Source organism: Manis javanica, chromosome 1 (assembly GCF_040802235.1).
Source record: "Manis javanica isolate MJ-LG chromosome 1, MJ_LKY, whole genome shotgun sequence".
In the NCBI taxonomy this organism is placed as follows: domain Eukaryota; kingdom Metazoa; phylum Chordata; class Mammalia; order Pholidota; family Manidae; genus Manis; species Manis javanica.
The window spans coordinates 233,626,179-233,647,002 of NC_133156.1; the positions used below are offsets into that span (position 1 = coordinate 233,626,179).

At 43.9% G+C, this 20,824-nt stretch overlaps 2 long non-coding RNA genes across 2 annotated transcripts in view; one reads left to right on the forward strand and one right to left on the reverse strand.

Moving 5' to 3' along the window:
- The window catches only part of LOC140850456 (uncharacterized), a 31,337-nt gene extending 12,303 nt beyond the window's left edge, over nt 1-19,034 (reverse strand). The window contains exons 1-2 of the long non-coding RNA XR_012133326.1: nt 18,886-19,034; nt 14,155-14,224 (exon numbers count right to left, since the gene is read on the reverse strand). This is a non-coding gene — a long non-coding RNA (uncharacterized lncRNA). The remainder of the gene's footprint in view (nt 1-14,154; nt 14,225-18,885) is intronic.
- LOC118973916 (uncharacterized) overlaps nt 1-20,041 on the forward strand; it is a 185,603-nt gene extending 165,562 nt beyond the window's left edge. Inside the window, exon 5 of the long non-coding RNA XR_012133365.1 lies at nt 19,849-20,041. This is a non-coding gene — a long non-coding RNA (uncharacterized lncRNA). The remainder of the gene's footprint in view (nt 1-19,848) is intronic.
- The last annotated feature ends 783 nt before the right edge of the window (nt 20,042-20,824 follow it).

Here is a 20,824-nt window from a genome sequence, read left to right on the forward strand (position 1 = left end):
GGAGAGCTCAGCTCTCAGGACGAGTCCCTTCCATCACTCCTCCCCGCCCCCGAGAAGAAACCGCATTCCAAGACTGTCCACCTGCGTGAAACTGACTGACGTCAGATTTCAAGTCTTACTTCTGGTTCTCTTCTTCTGAGAAGCTGGGCTGACCTAGAGTTCCCTTCTCTCCCCACTGGTGTGTTTCAGCAGCCCCAGCAGATGCTGAGAATGGGCACTTCATCTGCCATTTGAACGGAGCCCTTCTTGGCGAAAACCGTTTGTGCCAAACATGGGTGCTTTGGACCCAGGTTTGTTTTGGTGGCTCTGGGGTGCACATGTGCTCCCTGGACCTTGTGAATGGGATGCCATATTCCAGTGGTTAAAACAACAAATAATGCTTCCATTCATTCATTCACCAAAACTCTACTGAGTCTGAGACTCTGTGCAGGGCTCTGTGGGAGGGGCAGCATGACAGGCACGGGGGTAACTATGCACAGTCCTTGCCCTTGGAAAGCTTCTATCTTAAGTGACTAGTGCTGGGGATCCCGCTGTGTCGCTGCCTCCTCGGAGCTTGCAGCGTAATGAGGATGGGGGCGATGAAATGAAGTGTGGGGAGCGCAGTGGTAGGTGCCTTAGGACTTCGTAGCGAGTTGTGAATAAGATCTAAGGAGGTCCCAGCATTCAGCTGGACAAGCTGACACTTAAGCTAAGACCCAGGAGGATAATCGGCATGAAACAAGCCGACGGAAGAGGTCAAACATATTTCAAAATAGGAAACAGTGTGTGAAGGTGAGAGAGTGAGAGGGAGCCTGGAGTGATGACAGAGGCGAGAGGATGGTAAGGAGGCTAGAGAAGCCAGCAGGGGCCAGATGGGGAGATCCTTATAAACAATAGAAATCCTTTGAAAGGCTTTACTCAAGATGTTATTAATATTATGTTTTAGGAAGATTTATCTCCACTATGTGGAGAATGGACTGGAGAGGAAAGCAAGAGTGGCTATGGATGACCAGTTAAGAGGCCACTGTGGTGCCCCAGGCAAGAGGCCACAGTGGCCAGAACAGGTGGGTGGTTTCCAGGACACAGGAGAAAGTAGGTACGAGGAACTGTCGAAGGTAGAGATAACGGAACTTTATGATTCACTCTCTATACGGGACGAGGTCAAAGGCCGATGTGTCGGTACGACCAGCCACCTGCAAGGTGATGCCACCATGCATCAAGTGCAAATGGAATCCGATATTCTGGCCTCACCATGTGGCTTAGGGACCATCTCCAGCCATGATCTGGTGAATGCCATGATGTCTTGGCACTGTGGCACTTCTCCTGGCCATACCAGGCAAAGTTCCAGCTGTTAGATGGAGCCAGTGGTGGTCATCAGTCGAGCATGACTTCTCTGCAGAATCTTGTGTAACTGTTTTCGGGGGACCATCTGTGCAGCTGTAATTGTTCCTGGGATTTGGCCCCTGGGTACTGAAGCCAACTTTAGAGTTTGTCCTCAGTGCTACGGATCCAGGATGAATAGAGCCCTAGTCCAGAAATACCCTTATTGGAGCTGAACATAGACATAGATCAGAAGGTGTGCAGAAAGTGAAATGGCTTTTAGGCATTTTGATATTCAGTACATGAGGGACTGGATCCCAGATCCAGCTCTTGCTAACCTACTATTCTACTTTCTTAGTTAAGAATTTGCCCTTCCGGGCTTTACTTTCCCCTTTGTAAACTGAAGAGTTTGACCCAATAACATTAAAGAACTTTTACCAATCTAATAGTCTATGCTTTTATTTTATAATTAACAGATGACAGGAAGATGCTGTTTGGTGTCACAGGCCTGACTCTGAAGGCCGTGTTTGTGCACTTACTTATAATGAAGGTTCATTTGAATGTACAGAGAATGACGCCCTAGAAAGCCAACTGAGCAAGTGTCAAAGAACAGAGCCTATGGAAAAATTGTCATTAGAAGTTGTGATTTCTGAGCTTAGGGACAAACACTGGGGGGAATGAAATCTACAGGAGTAAAGTAGCTTATATACATATATTTATATATATTTGGTTAGTTAGTTAGTTAGTAGTTAGTTAGTTAGTTGTGTTTAATATAAGGAGTAACCACATATTCCAAGCCAAAATTTTGGACAGAGTATTAATAATGAAGAAAATATTTGCTATTTGGATATCTATTTAAAGATCTGGAATTTATTACTTACATCTTCAGAGTTGATAAAATTGTAATAAGAATATACCCTGGGCCAGGCAATCTTCTAAGTGCTTTAATAGCTTTCTTAATCCATACAGCAAGCACTATTTCCAGGACACATCCAAGGAAACAGATGGACAGAGGTTCTGTGACCTGTCTGGGGTCACACAGTTAGTTCATATCAGAAATGGTGTTTGCAGCCTAGATCTTTTGAAACCAAAGTCCATCATATTTCTTCTGGAAGATTCAGAGGCAGTGAGTATCTGGAAGTCCTGATCTGATCTGTCTCTATATTGATGTAAGGATTCTCATTACCTGAAAAAAATAATTTCATGAACAAAACCAAACAATACATAGAGGGATGGAAAAAGAAACCTTGCCTAATTCAATGATCTCAAAAGGAACAAAGGCAGACATCTCCTGCTGGAATCGGTCTGGAGTGCTCAAGGGCCAGGCAGCTGCGGTTCCCCTGGAAGGGGTCTGTAAGGGCATCTCAGAGAGCAAATGCGGCCCTGAGGCGGCTGTGTAGGTGCAGCCCCAAGGAGTACTCGGTTCCAGTGTGCTTGGTGAGTGGAGGTATCTGGGTAGTCAAAACCTAAGAAACGTCTCTCCTCACAGCTAGGTTGAGGGACTATATTAATTTGAAGCCAGAGGATGTTGTTACACTCTGTGCAGTCTCGCCGTCCTTTTCTCTAAAGATGTGGCCATACAGGATAGTCACAGATACTGCATGAACACAAAGCAATACCACTTTGTTAATGCATTCATGCTACCTGCTATTATTTGGATTTAGGTACATTTTTCAGAATCCAAGAAAGACTAAGAGTGGGTAGGAAATACTGATTCCAGACTCTCCAGGAAAGGTGTTCTGCAGTTGGGACTTAGGGGTTCTCTGTAAAGGGGACAGGGTTTCCTTTCCCCACCAAGGGTCCCCATCACCAAGCATTTCTGTATGCCTGCATCCATGCGGGCTGCACATTCTGATACACCAGATTCAATTTGAAAAACCAGAACCCTGACAAAACAAGACACCAGGAGAAAGAAAGAACAGCGTTTTGGAAATCAGCATAAATAAGGAAGAACAAATGGCACATGTGTGACTTGGACAAGCAGTTTAAACTCTGAATCAGTTTTTATATCTGTAGAGTAGGGGCAATAATGATACAAATTTATAAAACTTGGTAATTATCATAGCTTCTCATCGGGGGTTAGACACGGAGTGTTTGTATGAAAAAATCAGTTTATCATCCACTCATGTCACAGTTCCCCCAAATACGAAGGTAACAATGTAATATGCATCTCTGATAAGACATATAAGACACAGCAAATGCATGTTTCCAGGCGTCAGACTGTAATTTGCACTCCAGGTAATTTTTTCTGTGAGCATCTCTTTAATTGAAAGATAGACTCCATAAGTTTCCTCTCTGTTCAGCTATTGCCCCCAGGTGCCAGGGATTTGTTGCACACGTACTTCCTTTCGGCTCTCATAATGCTGTCTGGTTCATCAGCCACTTTGCAAAGGCCTAGGGCTGAGCGCATCTGGGTCCTTGAACACAGAGATGTAAAATTTCCTGCCCCTTAAGCTGATGAAAATTTTAATGTGATGGGAAACCAAGCTGTGTGCTGAGAAAGGCCAGGTTCCCAATGGGGTGAATTTTTTTTTTTTTTAGCAAAAAGTCTTGTTTCTCTGTAGAATCTTTGATGCTAGATCTTACTGTTGATATTAACAAAGTGACATTCACTAATAGTTTTGATATGTACTATCTGGTATAGTAGCCACTACATACAAGTTAATTTAAGTATAATTAGAAATTCAGTTCTTTCGTCACAGTAGCCACAAGTCAAATGCTCAAATGACATATGTGACTCTTGGTTGCTATATTGCTTATGAAATCACAGAACAGCTTCATCACTGTGGAAAGTTCTTTCAGTCTGATGTAGACAAAAACACAAAATACGAACAAATGGGAGCACAAAAACATTCATGAAAACAGGAATTTTTAAAAGGAGTGACAGCATTTCTGTACGAGACATTTCCCCTTTAATGCCAATTTATTTTAGCTCATATGTAAGACAGAATCATGAAGGACACTGGCCCTGGACTGTGGTCCATAACTTAACTAGACAAAAAAAGCTTGGGCAGATTATCTCACACTTTTGTAGGCCTTAGTTTTGTTTTCTAAATTACAGGAAGGATAATATTGACCTGTGGAATGAAATAGTGCAAATGAGAGTCATTTGTTCAACCTGTTTTCCCATCTCACTTTATAATAATAATAAAAGCAAGACAATAGCAGCTTTCCTCACAGCTGTGCCCCTGGCATGTAGCACCAGCCCAGACACACAGCGCCTACTCTGTAAATAAGCACTGAATTCATCAACTGAGTGAGTGAATAAGTAATGCATAAACAAATGAACATACTCATTAAGTTACTAAGAGCATATTTGGTGCCAGGTACAAGGCTCTCCAGGAGGGATATTGAATAATCAGAATTGGATTTCCAAGCAGCTCACAATATCTAGAAATACAGAAACAAGTCATCAAAATAGAGATAGAGATACCAAAAGCTGTGGGAACACAGGAGTCACATGACCAAGCCTATGAGGGCCTGTGAGGGGACAGACCATCTCAGAGGAGTGACTTTTAATCTTAGATCAGAAGCATGAATAAGGTTTTGTCATATATATATTTTTAAGGTGGTGAATGTGAGATGGGTAAAGCAGAAGGAGACCAGCCACCCTGCTTTGCCCAGGACGGAACTGGTTTCAGTGCTGAAAGTCTCCCAAGAAACTCTGAAAATTCAGGCATACTGAGTTGGTCAATTACTCTAGGAAGCACAAGCATAGAAAAACACCATTCATCTTTCCAGACAGAGGGTAGAGAATAAGCAGAGACAGCGAGGGAGTCACCTCAGGAAGCCTCCAGGGAGCAAGGGCGTGCAGGATGCAGGAGGTCACACAGGCCAATGGCCCCTCTGTGATGGCCACAAAGTGCCAATCAAGGTACAAAAACCCACACATGTTAAAGGCATCAGAGGGCTATGGAAAGAATAAGAGCTAAATGTTCTAAGGTTCCAAAAAAGGGCTACTCATTCAGAGGGTGCTGATGACCAAAAACTGCGCCTGCCTCTGACCTTTGCTGGGATACTGCAGGCTCTGGGCATGAGTAAAGGAGCAAAGCCTGGCCCTCGGGGATGAAGCAAACCTATACTCAGTCTCAGATAGTGAAGCTATCAGGGGAAGACATCAAAATACCTATGATTCATATTTGAAGAAGAGAGTGTAAAGGCAAAATAAATAAAGCTGAAGAATTTTGCCAGAAAATTTGAATTTCTAGCAGAGAATCAAATGGTCATTTTAGAAGGAAAGAAATGCAATATGTTAAGACTCCTATGGATGGATTTGACAGCAGAAAATTCGGCACAAAGAATGCAGAAGTAGGGAACTGAAGGACAGAAAATGCCCAAACTAAAGTGGAAGAGAAGAGAGAAAAAAAAAGAATGAAACCAAAGCAAAACTAAAGCGGAAGAACATGAGAGATACGTGGGGTATGCTCACTTGCTCAGACATTTTTTGTATGTGTAATTGAGGTGTTAGAAGGATAAAAAGAGAGGCCAGAGCAGTAGTCCAAAGGGATAGTGGCCAAGAGTTTTCCAAAACTGATGAAAGACATCAATCCAAATATTCAGAAAGCTCAATGAACATCAAGCAGGATAAATACAAAGAAAATAAATACCCGTCTAGAATTTCATACCCAATAAAAATATCCCTTACACATGAATATGAAATAAAGATGTTTTCTGACAAACAAAAGGTGAGGAAATTATTAGCTGAGAGAAGGAAAATAATTCCAATAGAAAGATGAAAATGAATGAGGGGATGAAGAACCCTGGGAAGGGTAAATATAGAAGTAGATGAATCAGGATTGTAAAAAATACAGTAACCGGAATATCCTGGGATTCTAGCACTACTATGAAAGTCCTAAAGGTAGTCATTTGCATTAGACTATAATATATCGAGATGCATGGTATAATATCTAGGTTATTCGCTAAAAAAATACTAAAAGAATGTAGTTTTAACAAGTTAACAGGATGAAATGGAACCATTTCCAAAACTTAGATGTAGTAAACTGTGGATAAGCACAAACTCCTATTATAGATAAGATGAGGGCAGCCACAATGTGAAAACAACCAGTACAAAGGGACAAAGGAATTCACATAGTTGTGTGAACTTAAACATGTTAATGAGAACGACAGGCACAGAAACGAAACTGGCCTGCCCCTACTGAGATTCCATTAAACAAAGTGCTTTTCATTTCTGTGGGCCAGGATGACCTATGGTTCAAACTGAAGGTGCCATTGCTCACCAGTGAAGGATTTGTGTTTCAGCTGCAATTAGAAGGGCCAGACCATAGCCAGATAAAATCTGCATTTCCTAAAGACAAACTGAAAGCAACAAACAGAATACAGAACTAATTAAAAAATACCCAGGGGGAAAAAATTGGGATGGGAGTTTGGGAGAATGTCCCCAGATCTGAAGACTGGTGGTCCTAACCTTTTTTATTTCTCCCTTTACCCCAAAGTCATGTTTTAGGGGGTCGATACATGACATCTGGTCTCTGGAAATTTCTCACCTGGCTCATAAATTCACTGATGACTCAGTGGACATGGAGAACATGAAATCATCCAAGGTCACACTCATGGTTTCCTTTCAGGCTTATTTAGCCTCTTCTTGCAAAACCAATGCATTTGCTGACCACAAGGACATGGTTGCTGCACACCAGAGACAGAAAACTTAGTGTCATTGCTTCTAGGAGGTGGACCAGAAGTCACAGTAAATGTGGGAGGGCACTTCTGTGGCTTCTGAAGAGCGTTCTTCCTGCAAAAAGCATCGAGTGTTCCCACCAGACCTTCTTCTCCATCCACTTGGCTAACAGTTCGAGTCTTGAAATTGGTACAACATGTAGTTATCAGTGATTTAAAGGACACCAAAAAGTACCCCTGCCAAAAAGAGACACCTTCCCTCCTACATTAGAATGCCACAAATTCTTCCCTTTGCGGCTCCATTAACTTGATATTGAAAGGCCTTGCATGAAGGTACACTGCAAACTTGTTCTCTGGTAGGACAGTATAATTAGGACCTCTTTGAAATGAGAAGTCCCCATTGGGGAATTCGATAAAGCAAGGCTCCATTTGGAAGTACACTGAACAAGCATCATATCCTTACGTTCTCCTGTCTGGCGGATTCTGATCAGCGTGCCAGCTCTAGGTGTTCTGCAGCATCTTTGAGCAGTATCCTAACGCATGTTCTGGGCAGCCATTGACCTATTTATTTGCCTCCATTGTTAGATTATAAGCTCCTTGAAGGCAGTGACTTCATACAAGCTTCTGAATATGTAGGCTTAAGACCTGACATTAAATAAAATCTCTGAAAATGGCTTAGGGAAAATAAGAAAAAAGAGGGAGGAATGAGGGAGAGAAAGGCAAATTTGGATAAATCACTAAGTGCTCTCAGTTAACTTCCCACAATAAGACTTTTCATTTACATTTTAGGTCAAGAGGGAAGCCAGAACAGATGGGCACAGTGATCAGAAAGCAAGCTTGGAAAACCAGTGTTTGAGTTGTGGCCCAGCCCCTCCTCTCCTAATGCGATAAGGCAAGAATTTGAAATTCTTTATATGCCATTCAAATTTTTCATTCTGGGTCCAAATTATAAATTCATATGTTCTACCATTCCCTACCATCTTGCCTCTAAAGCAACATCCTACATAAAATTCTCATTCACTGGTCTTATGCTGGGTATAAAATTTTGCTTCTGTCTGTAATGGGTTCTCTTCAGGTATTATTGCTTATAGTTGAAAATTTACCATAAAAATTGCTTCAACCTTGAAACCTTCCCAAGGCATAATTATGTTCATTCTCCCTATATTCCCATTACTCTTTGTGCCCACGTTTATCCTAATACTTGTCAACCTCATTTTAATCACTCATCTTCCTGGCTTCTCTACTAGGCAACATGTAAGCTTTTCCCAACACAAATCCTGTGTTTTATTTATTTCTAGATTTTCAGTGTCCGGCATTTCTGTAGCCCCTGACACAAAGCAGGTACTTAGTAAAATGTTAAACTAAATAAATGTTGAGCAAAGATTACCTTGGGCAGATTCCCAAAAAGCAGCTAGAAGAATCTGAATGACAGATTAAAGAACTAAATGACAAGACAGATGATGGACCCAGATTCCATAGAGATGGACCCAATCCCCAGGTGGAGTAAGAAATGTCCCCAGAATCTACAATTCACTAAAGATGGTGTGATTCACAGAAAAGAAAAATCACTGGAATCTAGTTTACTCCCTCCAGGGTGATACTCAAGACTCACATAATTTCAGGATGGAGTGCTGCAAAAAGACCTTTTACTAGTCATTAGAATAATTGTGTTGAAATTCTAGCTAGGTCCTTACCTGGCATACCAAGAAATCAAGATGATTATGATAGAAACTATTAAATATTTGTTAAAACCAACTTGTCCTTCCTCCTGGGCACACAGGTTACCTCTCCTAATGCCCTTTACCAGGTGCGACTATATACCTGAATTCTAGCTGATGGACTTTCAGCAAAGGCTATGTTTTTTTGTTTCCAAGCCTGGACCATTGAAACTTCTCATGGTATTCTCTAGATACTGTTTTTTTTCTTTCACTCTAGACAGGCATGGAAAGGCAGAGGCTCACAGGCCCAGGGGGACTGTCATACAGAAGGAGCCCGGACCTCTGAATGTATGCAGAACCCTCCCCACCTCCCCACTGCCAACCCACATCAGACTATGATGTGAAAGATAAAGACCCGATATCTCAGTAGCTTCACATACCAAAGGCCTCTTCTGGTGGCAAATTGCCTGCAATATTGACAAAAACAATTCATTTCTGGTCCCTTGTCTGACACATGGAGGCTATAATTCCTACACGCCCTTCTTCACAGGGTTAGTGTAAAGATCAGACAAAAGTTTACCAAGTGTGACATTCTTAATACATGTTGACTGAGTTTATTACTGCTTTTTCTCACAGTAAGCTGGACAGGAGAAAGGAAATCATTTCAGAGCAAGTGTATCCCACTGTGAGAGACCCACCTGGGAAGTGCCGATCCTGCCCATGGGGTGTTGGAGGCACCTTCTATGTCAATGACACTTTTGGGCTGAATGTTCTGGGCTTTGGTAGTATTATCTTTCAAATCTGGTCATTGCAGCCTTGGAGTCTGTTGAAGTTCTAGAAAATTATCCTCAATCATCTGGGCATCTGCTATTCAACGTGTGATCCTGGGTAAATGTCCTTTCCCTGGGCTTCAAGGTCATCTTCCCATAGCAACGGGTGGAATCAGAGGCCCTCCCTGCCTCTTCCATCCTGCTGACCATCCCTAGAAGTGGTCAGCTTTCGGTCCCTGATGTTTGAGGGCGCATAGAATATCTGGTAGACACTGTAGGGGAGATTCCCACATGAGGAGGATTGCCTGATCTGCTGTCCTTCAAAGCCTTTTTCAAGTCTGAGATTTTTGAGATGGCTCTGTGACCAGGAGGATTATGAGTCACACGGTTGTCAAATTCTATTTCAGGAAACCCGTGGGAGGCAGTGTGGTGTTGTGGAAACGAGTAAGGGCTGGAGTTGCCCAGACCCAGGTTTAAGATCTGACTCAAACTCCGTGTGACATGGAAACATGCTGACTCTCTGAGCCTCAGCCCCCCACTCTGTAATATGGGAGCAACAGCCCTTGCTTCTAGGTTGTGGTGAACCCTTACAGGGGTAGCATGGGAAAGCACTAGAATGGAGTCCGGCACACTGACAATGCACAGCACATCACTCTGGTACCTTCTGCAAAGGAATGTCACCACTTTGTGCTGAATCTCTGCAGATTCTGAATATAGGGTGCACACCATCTTTTTGTTAACTTAGTAAGTTAACTTCTGTTATCAATACTAGAGTACACCCACAGATTTATCTTCATGTTTCAAAGCCACCAAAGGCATTATACAGAAAAATAAATTTCAGGTATCCCAATACAGCCTCATGTATATAATAGAAATAATATCTATCATCAGTGTTTTGGAAGAGTGAAGTAAATTATTATATAAAATACCAAGTTCATGGAATATCAGTACGATTCAAATCCATTCATTCTTTTAGGAATCAAATAGTTATTACGTATTTACTGCATGCCATGTCCTGTACCCCATGATGGGATTCAGTGAGATGTCAATCAGAGCTATAATAATCCTAACTAGCATTTATCAAGTACTTAATAATCACCAGACAGTGGGCTAAGTAAGTGCTTTAAGGATATTTTCTTACTTATTTTTCAAAACAAAGTTATTAATAGGTATTATTGATCTAATTTTAAAAGATGAGAAAATTGCTATTTAGGCAGTTGAAGTAACTTTCCAGGTTGCTAATCATTAAAACGAGGATTCCCACCCAAGATCTTCAGCTACAAAGTCTCTTCCTTCACCAGCATGTTAATTCTGAGTCCTGTCTTTGGGAATTGCATGGCTGCGTGGGTGGGGATTCCTCTCCTTGCCATGGGAATTCCATGGGTGGGGGCAGTGTGGAGAAGATTCAGTGACAAGGATACAGTGTCATGTGAGGTCCAGGTGGTGTCCTGCTAGAACTTCTATAATTGATTTTCCCAGGTCAGAGGGCTGAAGGCAGATATTTCAGCTAAATCACTTCCACTTTCATGAAATAATTAATTCACAGGAATGGGAAAAATGCACTCTAGTAACAGAACAGCACTTCTCTTTCCCAAGGAGTCTTCGAGTTGTGATAGGCTTCCATTGAGGGTCTGAGAGTCTAGAGGGCAACTGTTTAATAAAAAAGCAGCCAATGGCTGCCAGGCAATCTCTTTTTTGCTGCATCATTCATTGAAAGCACCATCTAGAGAGCATAAGGAAAAGATTTTAAACCCAAGTCATCTGTTTCCTTTTCCCTGGATTTTTGGGTGATTCTTTTCACAACTCTGGGTCCCACAGACTTCGACTTGTGGTTTTGGAACTGTCATTGGTGAACTTCAAACCAGATGTTTCACAGGGGAAGGAGCAGCTTGGGGGAGACATGGGGGCACTTAGCTAGAGACAGACATGTTGAATCAGCAAAGATACCTGGGCTGCGCTCTCGTGCTCAGATGCAAAGCCCAGGGTCGTAGAGCAAGAGCCGGGTTGGGGGGCAGGGAAGGAACTTCCTGCCCTGAGACCCGGGGCCGTCGTGGTGCTGTGGGTTTCAAGCCAGCTGGCTACTTCCTCTGTCTCACTCCTCCTCCTCCATCTGAAAGCTTTCCACCATTTGCCAATTCTCAGATTCTCTTTCCAATTCCAATTCCTGATTTCAGCTTTATGTCCCATTTACCCCTTTCTAGAACACTCCAGAAGTACATGCACTTGAGTGTGTTAACACATGGCTTGACTTCTGAGTTCATGGGTTGGTGTCTCGTAGTCCTCTTACCAGTGGTGTGTTCTTCCATCTTCCTGAGTCCAAACATTATTCAAGGCTGAATTAGCGCTTCTCTCGGGGGGAGACCACGACTTACAGTCAGGTCCTAATTCACCATTTTGAATTTTGCTTCTCTAAGAAATTAGGATTCAGCAAATATTCCACTTATGCAGTGACCTCAGAAACTTAAACTTAATTTTATACATGGAGTAGCTGAGGGCTACATGGACTTAGTACAGAGAGTCCAGAATATTTTTGGTTGTATTGACTATTTCTATATCTTAATTGAAACCATCTATTTAGAATTTCCCTCCAAGAGATAACTGTTTTCTCTTTCCTAGCACTGCCTCTTTACCACTAGAGCTCATAGTAACTCTGAAAAAACCAAAGGTTGGTTAGTTAAAGTCCATGCCATTACTTCTGCAGAGACCCTAGAAGTACAGTGATGTAACGGACATTGGAATTAAAGCCCCAAGCTCAGTATCTGACATTTGTTCACTGTGTGTTCTTGGGAAAACAGGTTCTCTTGTAAGGACAAGGCTTCTGTGTCCTTATCCCTGTTTCTCTGTACAACTCATGAAGCACCCATAAGGTTTATAAGAGCTCTGTGTAAACAGTAGAGGGCTATACAAATAAGTTCCTTTGGATATTCTGCTGGGCTGAACCCCTGTATATAGTACAGCAGTTGTACATGTGTGTGTGTGGCGGGTCGGCGGTGGGGAGGAAGGTGTTGCATTTTTTGCAACAGCCTTATTGGGATATAATTCACACACCGTACAATCCCTTTATTCAAACAACTGAGATGTGCACGTCTGCCAAATGGACGTGGCTCTAAGTCTTCCTATTTATTTTATTGTTGTTTTCTGTATAGTGGCTTTACCTGGGCTTAGAAAAGCAAGAGCTCTGCCAAGTGACCTTGATTTGCAAGGCCCTGGGCACCCTCGGTTTTCGCTATGAGTCCTCCTGACCTTCTCAGGCTTGTTCCCCCAGTGCTGGGGCAGGAAGGGGAAGGGTGGAGGGGAGCCCCCACCCTTTCCTGCGCAGCAGCAGAGGCCTCAAACCTGCACTAGCAATCAGCCAGCGAACAAAGGAGCAGGGGTGTCATGCATTTCTATTCCTTTGCGCCTGTACCTAACCAATACCCATCTTTTCATCTTCTTAAATTGTCCTTCTCTCTATTTTTTTTTATTTCTATTTGAATGAGTCGAAACTGCCTGAGGACTTGCAAGGGTACATCACTAATACAAAAACACTCCCAGAGAAGAAAGCTGCATCAATAAATATCGGCATTCTGTTCAGCTGTAGATGTTGATCGTTGAAATTACTCATGTTAACTGATTTAACGTATCATCTCTGACATGAAGTGCCTCTCTCCTTACTGGGACAAAAAGTTCTCCAGTTGGTCTTGACAGAATATGAGACATTTTTATTGGGACATTGAATTATTTTTAAAAAAATAACCCTGTTTATCACATTTAAAGTGGCTCCAGACCAGAAAATAATAGAGTTGCCAATCGATGCATCATTGACAGCACTGGCTGCAAGCAGCTAGGAATGGCCGCCGGCCGCCCTGGGAAGGAAGGTACAGCTGGGACCCAGGGAAGGGCCGTGGGTTAGGAGCTGGGAGCCCCGCCCTCTAGTCCTTCTGTGCCTTTAATTTGCTCTAGCCCTGGCTATTCTGTCTCTTCTCAAGGCCTCAGTTTCCATTCCCTGAGCAAGAGGAGGGAGGAGGGTCTTCTTAGTGCCCCAGAGCCCCGGGAACACGCATTTCTATAATTCTAAGACCAAGCTTAATAAGAAAAAGCACCAGGCCCCCCAAGTTTCTAGAGAAGAATGTGTCCCCTGTAGGCAGGAGGTATCAGCCATGTCAGGACTTCTCTCCTTCCTTCCTTTGCACCTAGTTTTAGAAACCTAAAGAAAATTCTGGTTTTCAGCATATAAATAAAGCAACAGTTTGTCATTTAGCCTGATTGAATCTCATTTTTCAAATTTTTTTTTTGCATTTTTTATTAAAATATAGTTGATATTGTATATCGCGTATTGTTGATATTGTATATAATATACAATGTAACATTGTATATTATATTGGCTTCAGGTATACAACATAGAGTGTTTTAAAAATTACATACACTACTTAAAGTTCTCACCACAGTAAGTGTAGTTAACATCTGTCACCATTAAAAGATGTCACAATAGTATTGGCTATATTCCCTGTGCTGTACCTTCATCCCTGAGACTAATTCATGTTTTAATATAATCATTTTATATAGATTCATTATATAATTTTAAAACATCATATCATTTTATAATTGACTTAGAATTTTATAAGTTTGTTCTTCTTTATCCTCTTCACCTATTTCCCTCACCCCCTCATCCCCTGCCCTATGGCGACCACCAGTCTATGCTCTGTATTTATGAGTCTTTCTTTTCTTGCTTTACTTTGTCTTTTAGATGATGGAACCTCACTTTAGCGCCACCAGCCCCTCCGCCTCCCACCCCCACCCCTTGTTTTACTCACCATTAGTGGAGGGTCCAAGTCTGCACCAGAAACAGCCACTGTGCGTTTGTTGTCTGGGTATCAAGTTGACCTTGAGCAACAAGTGAGAAAGAAAAGAGAATTTTTTTTTTCACAGTTGAAGAAAGCATTTTTATATCAATTATTTCTGCAGGTACCTACTACAGCTTTATAAGGTTAGCTCGTCAATGAGCAGCTGGAGGCTCACAGGCATGAGGCGGGCAGAGGAGGGCAGGGTGCAGGGCTGGGGGACAGGCTGTGAACTCCCAAGGCCCGCGTTCTCTCTGCCTCGCCCTCCTTCCCCTCGGGGGGCCAGGGCAGCAGCTAAAGCAAGCAGGAGAGCCGGGAGAAAAAGCCAGCGCTCGGGGAGCACCGAGGGAGGTACCCCAGCAGCTTCCGCTCAGGGCTGATGCCTGTTCGGGTCGCTACGTGTTTACCTACAGAATTTGAACAGACCCTGAAACCTGGGGGTGTCACAAATGCCGGTGGAGTGGGCGATGGGCACGTGGTGGGGTCGGGGAGGCCTGCGGGAGCCGCAGCGTGGGGCTGGGCCGTGAGCACTGGGTCTGCTGGGTCGGGAAGTGTCTTCTGAGGACAGGACAGCCTGCAGAAGAAGTGGGTCCTCCAGGCTGGAGGTGATTCCGTGTGGCGGGAGAATTGGGATTATGACGGGGAAACGAAAACAGAAAGGCCAGATAATAATCCTGGAGTGATATAAGTGTTTAAATGAGAAATTTCAACGCTGTGCTCTAAGCAATGGAGACCCTAAATCTAACTGTTCTGAGAGAAGTGATGTCACATTCATGGGAACGAATGAAAGACTAGTTACCATAATCAGGCACCTACACGGGCAGACTCACTGCGTGCTGCCGGACATCTCTGAAATCATGTCCCATTGGGGTACTACTTTCTTGACTGTAAGTGGAGCCCCCCATTTTTACTGACTCTTTTGAGAACCCCCTTCTCCTGGCCCGTGTTGTACCCCATTCTCCAGCACATTTGCTTTCCAGCAGGGTGACCAGTCCATCTTGGTTTGCTTGGCATGTTCCTTGTTTACAAAAGTCCTGCTTTTCAGAAACTGTTCATCACTGGATACATTTACTAAGCATAGTCTCCCAGATTTCAGGTGCTCACCTGGTCTTTGCTCCTGAAATCCATACCCATACGTCCAATAATAGTAAGGGAACTTCACTTGGATGACTCAGAGTTAATTAGGACCTGGTGTATTCCTTCTGATCTCATAATTTCCTTCTCTCCAAAGCAACTCCTCCAACAATCCCCCAGCTGCTCAGTCTGTAAACACAGGACGGTCACAGGATCCCCCTCTCTGACCCCTAACCTACCCCTGCTGCCATCCAATCATCTCCCATGGACCTCTCGGATTTCTCCCCTTCCCTGGCCCACCACCATGATCCTGAACTAAATTTTGTCATCCCTTCCCCAAATTTTTCTAACAAAATCCTTATTTTTGCCTCTTGCTTCCCCGATATGTAATTTTTATTTTAATCAGAGTGATGACTTAAACATGCAAATCTGACCCTATAATTGTGCTATTTAGTAATTACATCCAAACTCCTTACCCCAACTCAGAAGTTCCCTCATATCTGAACGATGTCTGCATTTCCAGGGTATCTACAGGTTTTCTCCCATTTACCCATGTTGGAGAGGAGGCCAGGCAGAAAGGGGTTGAAGAGTAAAGACTTCTCCACTTCTCTTCATTGTTAATATGAACTCTGGAAAATCATTTTCCCCTCTTCCCATTGAAGGGTATGATTTAAGATAAGCAACAAGCTCCCACTTCCTCAGAGAGAGAGGTTTTATTCATCCAGTTGGTGAGAACTTGAATGTATTAGTCTTTGTTTTACTAGGAGGCAGGGTCTCCTTGTTAAAACAGTTCTCACTTGGCATTCTGCATCTCCAAAAGCATGCATGCCCTTATCCTCCCAAATAATTCATTTAAATCAGGGACCTCTTTTTTACCCTCTTTCCAGACCTCAGGCATACCTGAGTATACAGATCTAAAAATTTACATTCAGAGACCAAAGTCCACATTGAACCTCAGGCCTAAACCAGGATTTTTAATCCAGTTTTCACAGAGGCTTTGTTTTGAAGCACCAAAGGTTTGCCTGGTTATGGATGACCAGTTGGCCAGTTCTGTGTTTGTTTAGTCCCCGTCAGACCTTAGGGGTAGAAGCAGAAACCTGAAATCTTAAGAACCTCTGTGTATGCTTTGAAGTTCAGCTTAAATGTGAGTTTCTCTGTTGATCCCCCCCTTATCCATCGCCACTGGATCTCCTGTCATTCTTCCCTAACAGCTATTTTCCTTTTGTTAAAAAAATTGCACACTCATAGTTCCTTGCCACAGTCTCTTCCCCTCTTCTCTTACGCTAGAATCTAAGCTCCGTGAGGGTGGTGATCATGATGCTTTCATGGTTCTAGGTAGAGAGTTTAGTGTCTAGTAGTACTCAGAAAATATTTGTGAAGTTAAACATAAAACAGCTTCTGCCCCGGCCTTTCTCTCAGTTCTCCTGGAGGTCAGTTAAGGGCTAAAAGGGAATAAGAAGGCGAAAGGCTTTGAAAGTCTAATGAGTTACATGCCTAGACACTGAAACTCACCTCGAATGCTGCCCTGAGTAGTAGCCCTGCCCTCACCAGGCCTGCCCCGTAGGGCAGATGCTATTTCGCCTTTATCCAACTTCTATTATTTTTTCTTCTGAAGAACCCGTCTTGAGCTCCCCTGATGCTGCAGGATTAACCCAGGTTGGGAAGTGCTTTGGTCGACTTCACGATTCTGTATCTCAGGTTTCAGCCCAGATTCCCTCCATTTTCACTGGAACTCTCTCTCTCAACAATGGAGAAGTAAATCCTGTCTATTGCTTTGAAAGTCCCCTTTTCTCTTAATGGAGGTTTTAAAATATGGCCATGGGGTTGGGAAAATGAAAAGCCATCTTCTATGAGATTAGGCTGAGGACAAGAGTAGGTAGTATTTTCTCTGCTTATGTGCTTTGCTCCTTAGCAGCTGTTGGAATGGATGGAAGGGCTGGTCTCAGGGCATAAGTCCCCTTCAGATACAAAAAAAAAGATACCGAGCTATTTTGGAAAAGCGTCACTCATACAATCTAGTTGTAAGTAAGCTGTCTCCAGAAACTGAGGAAGCAATATTGCTTTCGTTGTCAATGAAAAAAAGTATTCCAGTGAGTCACACGCATACCTACTACACTTTGCTACACACACATGGGCATGCATACACACGCACACACAAGGGGACCACATTATGAAGAATGTCTCCAAATTATGGCAATATTCTAAAATTATGCATATGAAGCAAAAACAACATACAGTCAAAATGACCTTAAGTCATTGGTTCTTTGATTGGGCCCCAATTAAGGAGTGACACTGATTCTAGTGCCTATATGTGTGTGAAAAACATGGGCTTGGAGGGATTCACAGCACAACGAGGGCTTACACCCTAGAAGCACTCAGAGCTCAGACCCAAGGGAACACACGCTGATCATCACTCTCCACCCACGCTCACCGTTGGACCTACACTCACTGAGTATGCTGGTGGGAAGCCTTTCTCTCTCTGTCTCCTCTTTCTCTCTGTACTCAGAGTTCTCCAGAAAAATTGAATCAATAAGATAAATATGAAATCACGTGCACCAAGAAATTGGCTGATAGAATTTTAAAGGCTGACAAACCCCAAGATCTGCCCTCAGTAAGCTAGAGGCTCAGGAGAGCCGATGGGGTGGCCCCTCTGAGTCCGGCCTGAAGGCAGAAGACCTCTGACCCAGCCCTAAGGGGGTCAGGCAGAGAGAGTGTTTTCTTCCTGACTCTACTTTCTTACTGTGTTCAGGCCTTCAACAGATCGGAAGCGGCCCACCCACGTTTGGGAGGGCCCTTTGCTCTTCTGAGTCTATTGATTCAGATGTTAATCTCATCTAGAAACACCCTCACAGACACACCCAGAATCATGTTTACCCCAGTATCTCGATGCCCTATGTCCCAGTCAACTTAATACCACATAAACTTAACTCTTTCTCTCTCTCATTTTTGGTTGACAGCACACAGTTGAATTAACAGCCATAGTGCAAAGAGTGCACAAGCAGTTTGGGGAGAGCCGACAGGAGACAGCCACTCATTCTGCCTCAGTCTGGGGCCGGGTCAGGGAAGAGGCCTCAGAAAGTTGGCTCTCAAATAACAGCTTGAAGGATAAATCAGCTGGGAAGCTGGAGTGGGGTTCCAGCCTGCCTGGGATTATGACCCCCTCCGTGAACGGAATGAAATAATGGATTGAACTGGCAAAATTACTCTTAAAGGGGCTTGTGTTCAGGTGGTTTTCTCTTTTTCTGTCGCAGTTTTTCTCCAGGAAAGGCCTAGGCACCTCAAGGAAAAAACAGCCTTAGAAAAGAAAAAGTGTTGCTTTAGGAGCCAGAGAACCTGGTTCTAACCTGGTTCTAACTTTAGGCAAATTACTTCCTCTGCAAGTCTCTGCTTCCTTATTTGTTAATAAAAAAAAAAGAGGAATTAAACTCTAGTGCTCATTACTAATGATTTTAAATAAAAAATTAAATACACAAGAGAAAGAATACAGCTCTGTGCCCGACCCAGACACACTTACTGCCCCTCCCTCCCCCAGGCAGCCTGGGGTGCCCGGTCCCCACAGGAGGAGGTGAGCAGGCCCCCAGCCAATGTTAGAGCAAGCAGGGAGGGCCGAACCGAGGCAGCCTGACTTACACAAGAGACGAGAAAGACGTGGAATGTGTTTTCTGAAAGCCACCTGGGGTGCGACAGGGAAAGGAAGCCAAGAGCAGAATGAAGTAGCAGGTCGGCCAAACTTCAGAGAGGAATGTTCCCCAAGCATCGGCGAAGAGAGCGGAGACCCCCAGCCCCATGACTTTCCTGGATGGCCGTGGTCCTGTTACTCATTAATAAGTTTGGAAGTGGGGAAAACTCACCTCCTGACTGTGGGTTAACTCTGGGCAGGGGAGAGCGCGGGGGCCTCGGGGAGCCAGCCAGCACCTCTGTGCTGCCAGAGTAGAGCCTTGCGCTCATCTTGTTCTGACTCCATAGGCTCCCCCAAAACCCTGGAAAGGCCCATTTCTCTGGTGCCCCACTCTGTTAGCATCATCCTGAGATGCAGAACCATCTGTCTCCTCCAGGAGGTGGGTGGGCAGCTCCCGACCTGGGCAGCAGATGCCCCCGGCTCCCAGGAGAAGGAGCCAGCACAGCCCAGGGCACCTCCCCTGGGGGCCTGCAGGCAGGGCCAGCCTTGTCAGCAGCATACAAGCCCAGCAGAAGCCTTCTTTGCCCAAGGAGGGTGCACTCCTAACAGAACTGATTCTGACCCGTTGAGCCTATTCTGCAAACCCAGAAAGGCTCCGTCAGCATCAGGCCAGCTTTGGAGCCAGTCGGCCAAGCCGAGCATTGCTGTCCTGTTCCCTTCTGGGCGCACATATAAACCCTCCTGAGACAGCGTGCGTCTAAGCTTATGTTCATGCCCTTGCCTCCACCTGGCATGCCCTTCCTCCTTCTCCATCTATAGAGACCTATTTCATCTCTCAAGGACCAATCCCAATACCTCACTCTGTTTCCAGTTTTCCCTAAAACACACAGTTGTTGCGTTGTTTGCCCTTTCAGCTCACATCTGCACTTCGGTTATGCCTGATTTCTGTCTCCCTCATTCATTCTACCTTGCAGAAAATAGTGAACAGTTAGCAGGCTCAGCTTCCCCCACTGGATCCGATGCTCCTTGAGGAAGACGAGCTCTGAGAAGGAACCAGACCTGGCCTAAGGCCTCGAGGGCAGCTGAGGGGCAGAGGCGGGCTAGGTGGACACCAGGAAGGCATTCACTTTGGGCAAAAAATTTAAGTATGCACCAACAAACTCAGAAGTCAAGGTAAATATTTGAATGCAATATTTTTAAAAAATCAAAATTAATCTAAAAATCCTTGATGAACAAAAAAGTAGTTTAAAAAGAGACAGGCTGTTGTCATTTACTTGTTTTATGATTCTGCGTTATTGTGCAATGGTGACAGTTGTTTCCGATCCGCCTGTGGCCCCTGCTGGGTGGGCTTAGGAGAGCTGATCATGAAGTAAAAACGGATTGGGCAATGCAGGGCTTTATATGCAGTCCTTTCTTTTTGTACATGTAAGCAGTTCGTTTTAGATTTTTCCACTTGGGCCAAATTATAGGAGAATATTTTGATAAGTATGTATGAAGGTACACATCTTCCCACTTTTCCTTTAGTTCCAGGGTGGCTTTGCAAGGCTCTCCTCAGGGGAGAAAGAGGTGGCATGGTAGGATTTAGGTTCTCAGGGAAGGGCCCTGAGGAATCCTCTTCACCTCCTGCTCACGAGAAGGTCTCCCGTCCAGGAAGCCTGGGGCTACGGAAATCTGTGCATTTCTTTCCTGGGGTCTGAATCACAATTCCCTCCCTAATCAGTTCAGAAACCCCTGGAAATATCAATTCCTTCTCCTTCTTAGCTTGATATAAATTAGTAATAATAGTGCCTTCATAAACACTTCTTTATACCATCTTTTGCTTATCTTTGTTTATAAAAAAAGTAGGACAATTTTTTTTCAGTATACATTTTAAAAATATTCTGACGAGCACTAATCCTGCACCAGGCACCAGGCTACATGCTAATAGTTCTGAAATAAGTAAACACGCTG